Source organism: Podarcis gaigeae (assembly GCF_964106915.1).
Source record: "Podarcis gaigeae genome assembly, chromosome: 10".
Taxonomy (NCBI): domain Eukaryota; kingdom Metazoa; phylum Chordata; class Lepidosauria; order Squamata; family Lacertidae; genus Podarcis; species Podarcis gaigeae.
Window position 1 is genome coordinate 42,911,395 of NC_139686.1, and position 12,415 is coordinate 42,923,809.

Here is a 12,415-nt window from a genome sequence, read left to right on the forward strand (position 1 = left end):
TAATTGTTACTTGGCAAACTCCACATCTGGGATTTTCCAAATGCAGCTAATTTTAACACCGGGTGAGTATTTTGGAATCTGCAAAATTAGGACTATATCACCTTCAAAATTGGAGAAACTATTGTTTTGAATGGATGTTTACCAAAAATTACATTGGAGAGAATGGAGTAGATCATCACATTCAAGTAAAGCTTTGACTTTTCAAAAGACAGAGGTTGACAGTTTCCCCTCAAGAGCTTCCAGTGTAATTTTTCAGTGAAGAAGGGGGCAAGTACTGTACTATAACTAATTGATACACATTTTCACACTCAGCAGAGCACAATAAAACAAATCACTAAGAACAAAGTCAAAACTCACTTTGTACTACTTTCTCATTTAACACTGATACCTTGTTTGGATTGAACAAGGAGAAATGTATTTTCCATACAGATCACTTGTTACAGAATAATTTTTGGCAGCTTGAGATTTCATCCACACTCAAGTCTTAGAGCCACTTTTCAATTTATAAACTATTTTTCTCCAGCAGCCTTAGATTAATTTTTTTCCTCCGTATTCTGATGTTTAATACTTTTTGACATAGATAGCCTGATGGTTCCCAGGTTTGATTGGACTACCAAATCTATTAATCCATTTCCTTTCCTGCCTCAGGGAGCCATTAGATTTAATGAGGCAGTCATCATCACATACTTGAGTCACACTGGCAATTGGCTTCCTGATAATTGGATTAGCGGAATACTCTGGGTTGGAGGATTCACTCTGAGTTTGCATATTTATGTATGAGCTATTTTGTTCTGATGTATAGCTTATATGAAGTTCAACTTTCTGTACCCAAAGGTGTGCATTATCCATGCAGGGTTACAGTAATCTGATTATAGCATAGGTAGCCAAGTCAGCTCACATAGCTGAGATGCATTCCACCAAGTCATGTTTCTTAATAGTGTTCTTCTGACATCTAATGTAAATGATGAGGACAGAAGGGAAAGCATTCTGGCAGCTCCTGATTTCAGGACCATTGTTCGCTGGCAGCTCACAAAACTAGAATTTCAATACCTTCTGGAAGCATGGTCCTTTTTCTCTTACTGGTACTTAGCAGTTTGAAATGTATAGAAGGCTGCTTTGCCTTTTTTAAAAAAATATATACTGATTTTGTTTGTCATTTTTAAATTGTTGTTTAATGTCCTGGTGTTTGTTCAGATATAAAACATGTATTTTAGAGAAAAAGAAGGGAGGGAGAGGGGGGGAAGACGTTACCACATTTGCTTATATAATGCAGGTGGCGCTGTGGTCTAAACCACTGAGCCTCTTGGGCTTGCCAATCAGAAGGTAGGTGGTTTGAATTCCTGCGACAGAGTGAGCTCCTGTTGCTCGGTCCCAGCTCCTGCCAACCTAGCAGTTCAAAAGCACACCAGTGCAAGTAGATAAATAAGTACTGCTGTGGCGGGAAGGTAAACGGTGTTTCTGGACGCTCTAGTTTCTGTCATGGTGTTCTGTTGTGCCAGAAGTGGTTTAGTCATGCTGGCCACATGACCTGGAAAGCTGTCTGTGGACAAACGGCGGCTCCCTCGGTCTGAAAGCAAGATGAGCACCGCAACCCCACAGTATCCTTTGACTGGACTTAACCATCCAGGGGTCCTTTACCTTTACCTTACCTTCAGATAATGCTTATTGACCACCTGAACAATATTCATAGGATCAGGCAGAAAGAGTTTTGTGATGGTACAAGGGAATAATTGGTCTTGCTGGTGCTGTGACCAAATGCTGCAGAAGCAGCCTATCTCTTATCATTTAGTATGACCAACCAATTTAAGGGAGAGGGAATCCTTGGATTTTAAAGAAACAATTACCATACTTTTCAGTGTATAATACGAGGCTTTTTTTTACTGTAAAATAATGTTCAAAATCGGGGATTGTCTTATACATGGATAGTGCTGAGAGGTATGGGCGATTGGTTGCAGCTGCGAGCAGGAGCTTGTCAGCGGTAATTGGGTGGATGAATAGTGGCTGCGGCAAGGGCTGCTTTGGATTGGCTGTTGCTGTGGCAATTGGGTTGGTGATTGGTGGCTGCGGCAAAGGCTGTTGTGGATTGGCTGCCACTGCAACAATTGTTCATGCGATTACTGACTGCTAGTTGTGAGCGGGCAGCTGCTTGGCTGTTTTGGCAACACATGTGATTGGCAGTGTTTGCCAGTGATTTTTGGCATCCCCCCCAAAAAAGCAACAATTCTGGGCAATCCTCCCCCCATTTTCTTAAATTGGACTCCCCAAAAATAGGGGTCGTCTTATACATGGGGTCATGTTATACACGGAAAAATACGGTAAGCAAATGTATTTCAGTTTCTGCATGGCACTTGAAGAAAAATTATCAGTGACATAACATTTTCACCAGCTGTTCAAACATATTTGTGTGTACAAGTTTCAGTCCTCTGGCTGCAGTTAGGCATGCCTAAGCTCATTGACTTCAATGGGCTAATATTAGATATTTAACATCTATGTAAAAGATGTTAAAAAGTAGAGAAGCCTTCTGTCTCCTTGGCTTTCTATAATGTAAAGAACCTTTTTTATAACTGACCTGAATAATAAAAGGATATAATTTGATAAATAAACAGTCCAAACTAGAATGACTCTTGTTTTCCTTTAAGAAGAGGAACTCAGCAGAGGTTTATTAGAAGGCTGTCTTATCGTTGTATATTGATTAGACCATTAACCACTTACCTTGCTTTAAACAGCAAGGATACTTGATTGCAACAGGCTACTCCAAACATGCCCTGGAGAACTACAAATAGAGATAGCACAAAGAATTATGACAAGTGATTTCAGCCTTTAAAGAACACTCCAACCTATTCAGTAACTATGCTAATTTTGCTAGAAGAAGAAAGCCACTGTATTCACTAGTAAAACTGTGCTAGAAAAACCAAAATGTAAGTTCACATTAATTGAAAATTGTGGGGGATAGTCTAAGCTTGACTTTTAAATTTTGAATTTCACAAGTGTTAAATAGTGCTTTTGAAATCTGACTTTGAGGAGCAACTTTAAATAATTAGCGCATCACCAAAGGCTTCTGAGTAAGCTTAGCAGTCAAGGAATCAAAGGCGAGGTCCTCTTTTAGATCACAAATTGGTTAAATTGAAGGAACCAAAGGAATAAATTGGCAGTTCTCCCAATAGAGAAATTGTGCCCCCCCCCCGAATCTGTATTGGGACCCATGCTTTTTTAATGTGCTCATAAATGAGCTCAAGTTCTGTGTGAGAAGTGAGATGGCCATGTTTGCTGATGATATTAAACTGTTCAGGGTCATTAAAACAAAAAGATATCATGAAGAACTCAAAAAGAAACTCTCCAAACTAAGTGAATGGGTAGTAAAATGGCAAACGTATTTCCATGCAAACAGGTATAAAGTAATGCATGTCGAGGAGATGATAGATGATAGATGATAGATAGATGATAGATAGATAGATGATAGATGATAGATGATATATGCTTATGGGGTCTGACCAGCAGTGCAACACTAGGGTGATAGTGGATAGCTTGATGATGATGTCAGCCCAGTGTTCAACAGTGGTGTAAAAGGCAAATTCAATGCTAGGGATCTTTAGGAAAAGAATTGAAGATAAAAATATATATATGTTGTAATGCCATTGTAGAAATCTTTGGAGGAAATCAGTTTTCAGTGATAGACCTACTGTTTGCAGCCCTGAAACCTAAACTGTTACGGGGCCCCCTTCACAACCAGCAACCACTGTTATGTTCTTCAGTGGGGATGTTCCATGACAGATCACCACAATTTTTATTTTTATGTAATTCACCAGTACATCTCAGATTTTGATGAAAATTGTAGTACTGGATTATTTCACATGTCAAAGTCACTGGTGTGAATAAAAAATTCCTCTGCCCTATAGTTTTCAGGTTTTTCTGTGGTGGGGTGGAAATTAGGGAAAATTAGGAAAATGTTATAGATATGCATGATGCACCTTTTAAAGCAAGATTTGTTTCTGGGGCTCCTCCAGGGTTATGGGCCCTGAAGTTTAACCTTCATTAGTTTCACAGTAGATCCACCCTTGTCAAATTTGGATACATTATCACATCAGTGAAAGCAAATGAAGCTTTCCCCCTCAAGTAATACTGATTGCCCTTAGCTTCCATGGAGAAACAATCTTACATAATCTGTGAAAAATCACTTAAAGGGGACACTGCTTTATATAGGGGTAGACCGGGAGTGGGGAATCGAACTGTGGCCCTCTTGATTTTGTTGGATTCAAACTCCCATCAGCTCTAGCCAGTATGGCCAATGATCAGAGATGAAGGGAACTGTAGTCCTACAAGATCCAGAGGGTTGCAGGTTCCCTATGCCCAGGCTTGACAAATCTATTTGCATGGTGAGCCCCTGGGCCCCACAGTTCTCTCAGAAATAAACACAAGACATGAATATGTTGGGTTAATGGGATAAAATAGGCCACAACTTTATTGATTACAGATGTGAGCGGTTTGGCTTAGGCAATTGGGTGAAGCAAGACTATATCCTGACTCCTGCCCATCTGCAGGAAGTCCCGAAAGGGTCAACCACTGATAGAAGGAGCCTATGATATACATCAATTAAAAGCACCCCCAGGGTCACCAATGGGGTCATGGCATGGCCCATGCCCATGCCCATGCTTTGGACAGGAACCACACCCCCGGATCTCTTTAACAGGATACCCTTAACGTGGAGGGGCAGGCCGGAGGCAACAACCGCCCCTCCCGTGACAAGGCTTACCCAATGCCTAACCTTACAAAATTGTGACGATTGCTATTAGGTAGGCGAAAACCAAATGGCTGGTGCCAATTTGCCAAGTTGAAAAATTCCTACCCAGCCCCAAGAACCAGGCGACCAACATGAGTCATAGCAAGGCCATAGACAAGCAACACAAAAAAAGAGGGTGGGCAGGCTGGGAGATCCAACGGAGGGGATGAATGGAGGCTGCCCCCAGCCATGTCAAGGTTTAAACAGCATGTAGCCACGGCTCCGGCTAACCCGATTGGTCAGCTAGGGGGCATGACGTGGCTGGGAGTCCTAATGACATGGGCAGCATCCCTCCGACCACAGCAGGGTCACTGGGAGGTCCTGGATAGCTTCCCACAATGCGGCCGCCCCAAAAAGGAGAGCTGTCTTCTGCCCTGGTTTACTTTGACATATTTCTCCCATGATTCTTTCCCACTTCTGCAGTAATCAGTTCTTAAAATTTTCATACGTCTATTTAAATGTGTATTTAAAAGTGCATTTCATCTCAAAACCACATTTTTAAATTTGTGACCTGATACAGTTAAACAGAAGTGCAAAATCCAGTAGACAGGTAAGTTCCAATCTGCATACTAGTCTGACAAGTGTGGACCAGGCCAATTCAATTCCTGGTGGCATTTGTAAAGATTAGATCTGTGTGGCCAACCAAGGGCCATGGAGCACTGGCTGAATGAAGTTGCTTTTTTTGGGGGGGTATTCAAAAAGAGGTTTGGACCTTAAGATCATTTTCTACAGTCCTCCGTGCACATAAACATATGCAAATCGCCAATGCCCCCCCTTTTTATTCAGGAAGGGCACACACTGAAATGTGTGCAAGTACTGAGAAGTACCACAAAGACTATGGAAGCAGCTGAGTTAGGATATCCCAAACAATAAATCAAAGCCGCATTATTTAGTTGAACTCCAGAGATGAAACACCTAGAGCAGCATGCATATTTTTGTTGATTTAAAGTCCTCAATGAGCTTGAAATATCATCATACTCTGAAATGAAATCTGATAGGATTGAATAGGAAAAAGATCAGAAAGGAGGCCTTGCCCCAGCTAATCTAACGCTCAGCAGCATGAAACAATTTAGAGCAAATAGCCTGTCGCTATTCTGCACCACATCTTATGCCCTTAAGAAGAAATGAAATACGATCCAGAAGATAATGACTGAATAAACAAATAAAAAAAAAACAACCTTCCAATGGGGAGAGTGGGAGGTATATGGCTTGGAACATTGCTAATGGCTGGCTTTGCTGCAATACACCAGGGAGCCGAGGTTGAATAAAATATGTTTAGCCTGGATCCGAACTGCCAGCCTCCACCCTTTGATTAAAAATAAAAACCGTTGTATCATGACATTCAGCTTCCTCAAACCTACAGCCCTGATGAAAAAGCATTTTATAGAGCGCTACACTGCATTACATTCCACATAATGGGTTATGCCTAGTTTTCTCCTATGTAAATGGGTGTTGTAAATGATTGTTTGCATGCAGCTTGATATCCCTTATGAAATATTATGGAGAAATAAATAAAAGATGAAAGCTGCAAAATATATTGCTTAGCCAATACTAGACATTGGATTCTCTAATGAAAAAGTGCTGAATCATTATCTGGGAGCTGACATAATTTCAGATTCATAACTTCTGCAATTTTATGCTTATAGCCCACGAGGAAGGACCAGCCACTACATTGCTTTTACAATGGAAAAGAATAGAGTTCACGGTAACGGCTTCTGAAAACCACATGGTAAAAACACTGGCTGCCCCTTTTTGATGGACTAGTGTAAAAGTACTGAAATAAAATTGAAACTTATTGTAAAAAACATTGTGAGATATGTTATTTACCTTAATTGAATATCTGTCTGGAGGTGGTTGGAGGATGGATGGCGGCTAACAGATTGAGGTTGAATTCTGACAAGACAGAACTACTGTTTTGGGGGGACAGGAGGCAAGCAGGTGTGGAGGACTCCCAGGTCCTGAATGGGGTAACTGTGCCCCTGAAGCCATTTTGGACTCACAGCTGTTCATGGAGGCACAGGTCAATTCTGTGTCCAGGGCTGTTCACCAGCTCCATCTGGTACACAGGCTGAGACCCTATCTGCCCGTGGGCTGTCTGACCAGAGTGGTGTATGCTCTGGTTATCTCTTGCTTGGATTACTGCAATGCGCTCTATGTGGGGCTACATTTGAAGGTGACCCGGAAACTACAACTAATTCAGAATGCAGCAACTAGACTGGTGACTGGGAGCGGCCACTGAGACCACATAACACCGGTCTTGAAAGATCCACATTGGGTCCCAGTATGTTTCTGAGCACAGTTCAAAGTGTTGGTGCTGACCTTTAAAGCCCTAAACAGCCTTGGTCCAGTATACCTGAAGGAGCATCTCCATCCCCATCATTCTGCCCAGACACTGAGGTCCAGCGCTGAGGGCCTTCTGGCAGTTACCTCGCTCTGAGAAGCCAAGTTACAGAGAACCGGGCAGAGGGCCTTCTTGGCAGTGGTACCTGCCCTGTGGAACGCCCTCCCACCAGATGTCAAAGAGAAAAACTACCAGACTTTTAGAAGACATCTGAAGGCAGCCCTGTTTAGGGAAGCTTTTAATGTTTAATGGACCATTGTATTTTAATATTTTGTTGAAAGCTGCCCAGAGTGGCTGGGGAATAAATAATAAATTATTATTATTATTATTATTATTATTATTATTATTATTATTATGCTAAAATACAGATACAACTATCACCCACCTTTTATCAGATTTTGAACTATAATCTTCATACTGTGTTGGGAACAGAGTAGGAAATGTAAATGGAGAAGGAGGGGGAAACATGACTTTAGAGGACATACATTACAACCGTCAGCTAATTGTTAATTGAATTCCACTAAAACCCAGTATCTGCAGTGATTAATGTGCTCTTAACAATAGAAAAGAATGAGTCATTCCAGAGGAGGAAAGGGTTGATTAACAATACAATTAATCTTTCCATTTGAGTGGAGTTTCTGCTGCATATTTCTCCCTCTCTTCAGGAGCAGAGACAGATCGTTCCAAACGTCACTCAAACCAGATCTCTATTCTGACCCAGTATTGATTATTTTGACCTAACATTCTCCTCATTTTTTAAGCTTTCGTATGAAAGTCCAATTACCACTGACAGCTGGAGCTTTATCTTTAATCATTTTTACTAGGCACCACAGCTAGCTTGTCTAAGCTGCCGACCATGTACACTTTTAGTCTAAAGCATCATCTTGTTTCCCCCACAAGAACAATTGAACATTGTCAATTAAGGGCTGTGTCTTAGGCAAATGGTGAAAAATCTTTCAATTGCCGCACTGTCAACATGGAATGCTAAAGGCTTGTTTGCTTCACCGATGGCTTTTCACAGTCTATGGAGCTCTGTGTGTGGAGGGGATCTCTTTTCTTTCAAAGGGTAGGGGAAAGCAGTATCTGGAAACTCTTCTCTCCATGCTGGATTTCCCTTCTTGGAAGCAAATAGGAAGAACATGCACAGCCAGGGTTGTAGATCATATCTAGGTTTCTATTAAAAGAGTAAAGGATTGGAGTCAAACAACTTAATGGCATGGAGGAAACCCACTAGAAACCACAAGATCATAGCACATAGAAAGAGAGAAAGATCATAGAACTTGAGGGTTGGAAGGGACCCTGAGGCACATCTGGTCCAACCCCTGCAATACAGCTGTCTCATGTGGGAATCGAACCTGCAACCTTCGTGTTAGCAGCCCCATGCTCTAACCAGTTAACTGTAGGCAATTAGCAATCCCTTGTGTATGAATGCTGGTGATGGTTGGGATGGGATAGTGGAGCTAATTTGCTGTATGTCTAGTTTACATGCAAGTAGCACACAAGCTCTTCATCTTCATTTCCGAAATGGAAATCATTTCCCCACAGGTTTTCAAGGTTTCGTTCCAGAGACCTGTGCTACAATTTATATTTCCCAGTACAGTATAGTCAAATAGATAAGCCAATAATGGCATCTCCCACCTAATTATTCACCATTTTTATCATTCACATTCCTCCCCCCACCTGAACAAAGCCAACTGCGGGTTGATGGGGCTGTTGACATTGTGCCTCCCCTTGTGGCAGGTGATAGGGTGCCATTGTAAATCCCCAGTATGACCCAGATGGACACTATATATTGGGAGGGGTGCTGCTGCTTTGGGGTATTGTAGACAGTTAAACAGAGGGACTGCCTTGCTCCATATATATCTGCCCAAACATTATGTTCAGCTGAAGAGATACTATTAAGGGTTACACATGATGTTTGCCTTGCTTCTATAACAAATAGGGTATTCAGTGTGTCTGCACCTAGGTTGTGGAATTCCTTGTCCATTCATACTGAGGAAGAACCATCAGTACCTTGCTTCAAATGGTTGCTTAAGACCCTTCAGTTTAATACACACCTTTCATGATGTACAGCTCAACCTACAACTAATTATACACCGCTTTTCAGAGGTTAACTACTTTTATGCTATGTGTTGTGGATGTGATATGCTAACTGCCTTGATACATTGGCTTATTCTGCAGTATATAAATTTATAGCATAACATAACATAGAAACACAGAATCATAGGGTTGGGAGGGACCCCAAGGAATGTCAGTAAATTTAAAAGATGGCTCTAAGCCACGTGGTACCCATGGGAGTGCCGGAAAACAGAATCCCAGGGCAGATGCCAGTGAAGGCTGCTGCCAGCCCTCCACCAACAGTCCTGCCCATTATGGTACCTGGGAAAGTGAGGGGTGGATAGTAACATCTATGAAGAACTGGGTGGTAGAAACATTCCTCTCCCCACCATCAGCTTCTGTGGCATTGGAAAATAAAAAGATGCAGCACATCTTTCTGACAACTCTGACTTTCCCAGGGAATCTACATCTTCCTCCCAGTATTTGTTTTCCTGCATTTTAAAGCACACTAAGCTTGATCAGTAAAACTTACAACTCTTTGGAGGTAACAATTTCCTTGGTACTATGATGCATTCATTTGTAAAGACTTGGTCCCTACCCCAAGGTACAGCATCAGCAGCTGATTTAATGAGGTACTGTGTATGGAGGAGAATCTTAAGATGTGGCGAGGGAAGGTTTGGTGGAAACGACATAAGTCCTGGAAGGGGGAGCCCTGGGGAAATGAGCTAGAAATGGAAATCATGAATATACCAGCCTTTCCAGTTGTTGGTGATGTGCAGTTGTTTAATTACACGCTTTTTCTTTGATACTGTAGTTGCATTCCCCCCAAACAACAGCAACATTATAACATGGTGCCATGAAGCATGGCAGAAAGAAAGTGGCTTTTTAGGGAGCGATATTTATGCCTTTAGTGCTGTAAAGTATCATTTTCAGAAGCTGGTACTTCTAGAAATGAAACATGTGACCACTCTCAGGAGCTTGTAAAAATGTTGCAGAAATATATTGGCCTTGGCTCATGGGCTGGCAGAAGAAGCTCAAAGGAATCTAGTTAAAGTGTTATAGCAACATTTTCCTTCCAGGCTTTATAGGAACAATAAGTTTCTTCTCTCTATTTAGATCGTGTAGTTATTGGATGCCTGCATTCACTCATCTACTGTTTCAAATAAAAGAGTTGGACATCACATGTGTGGCACAGTCCAACCAACAAGTAATGATGTATAAACTGCAGTAGCCATTAAATACAATTTCTAGCTTCAGTCACTGAGGATCAGTGAACTTATTCTTTCCTAAGATATAATGGTGTGGGTGTGTGGGTGTGGGTGTGCGCGCGCACACAATTATTTAAAAATAAAACAAGGAAAAGAATACAGGACAAAGTGTTCTGACACCGGCAGAGCCAGGGCTTCAAATACAGAGCTCACATATCAGACAGAGAGATGCAATCTCTTTGGGAAAGGTCTGTAGCTCAGTTGTAGATGTGTCTCCAGAGGGACTGGGAGAGATTCCTGTCTGAAACCCGGAAGAGTTGCAGACAGACAATGGTGGCAATACTGCACAAGATGTCTCAATGGTCTGACTCAGTGTAAGACAGCTTCCCATGGACCACAGGACCCCATTTCACAGAGCATCAGATTGCCATCTTAGAGCAATAAAATCATCTCATCAGCTAAAAACAGCATAAACTAAAATATCTAGTCATGTTATTGAAAAGTAGAGTTTTATGTTTTATTGTATAGGTATTGCTGTGCAACACCCTGAAATTTTATGAGTTGGTGGTACTTTTATAAATGAATTGAATTTAAAATATAATGCTGACCCCGGGCATACTTCCCTAAATTCTTTTCTGACTTGGATTTTAATTGCTTACAGACTATCACTATTTAGTGATGGGATTCAATCACTTACTGGAAAATCCAGGATGCATAATGAAAGTTGATTTGGCATCCTTGTGCAACAAACTCATTTCACTCAAAAATATTTGAAGTTATACCTGAAGTAGACCAGCCCTACAACAGTTTTCCTCTAGTTGAGATTATAGTCAAAGTCTGTGGAAATTTCCCTCTCCACCCTTCCACCCACTCCTTTCCTTGTCTGCAGAGATAAGAATGCAAAAACACTCTCTTCTCCTCTCCCTGTACTTGGAATGCTCCTTTAGCAAGGTGACAGAGGCATTTCCCAGCATCTGTGGCACCTGGGAATGTTGTAATTAGGGAGGGGGTAGACTGATAGAGTGCTAAAGCAGTAGCTGTCAAGGGATGTTGGCTGCTTGGATTGGGCCCCTATCTCCTGGTAGCATTGTTGAGGTTGGTGGGCCCCTGCTGGCCGTGGTGCTACTGCTCTCTGGCTCTAGTGATGGCTACAGGGTTTGTAGGCAGAGATTCAATAATATTTTCAGGGACACAGCAGAACCCAAGGAAGCTCCGAGTCAGACTGTTGTCTGGCTGTGGTGAAAAATAACTTGTTTTGCTGAGTCCAGTTCTGAATGAACAAAGAAACAGTGGGGTAGGTTTCTCATTGGCAGTGAGGAGCCTCCATTCAGTTGCTTCCATAATTCAGCTGCTGCAGTGTTCAAATTGGCCTTATGACTGTTTCATGGGAAGAAAGAACCCACAGCATTTTCATCGTAACCTTCAGAGACTGGTGTGAACAAGGCCCATTTTTCCCAGATGGCAGCCTCTGATTCACTCCTTAGGTACATTACAAAAACTTGGGTCATAAAATGTACTGCACTATAACATCAAATGTACCCACAATTTTTTACTTCATAGATATTTATTGGGCATTTCTGCCACCAGCTATTGCTTGCTGTGGAATGGGCTTCTGTCTGGTTCCTGATATAGCACATCGACAAATGATTTTTTTCTTAGAATATACAAGCACACATTTTAAAGAGTGTCAGTTCAGTTGATCATCTTGAACTTCATTGATTAAACGAAAGCGGCCCCACCATTTCCTTTTCCTCCATTAACAGAGGCATATGATGGCCCTGGGCAGGAAAATGTGTAAGGTAACAGTTAAGGTACACATGTCAGGTACTCTCGCTGGCTTGCATCTCTCTGGGATAAAAAGAAATGTGCAGGTATAGGCTGATAAGCTGGCAGAAAAAGGAAAATGCATGTAGAGAAACAAAAGCTTCTACCAGGGTTTGAAATATATTTCACTGACATGCTCTGCTTTACTTTTCCTCATCTTAATGAAATGCTAAAGGTTTATAGGAGAAACATTAATTCAAGTTTTAT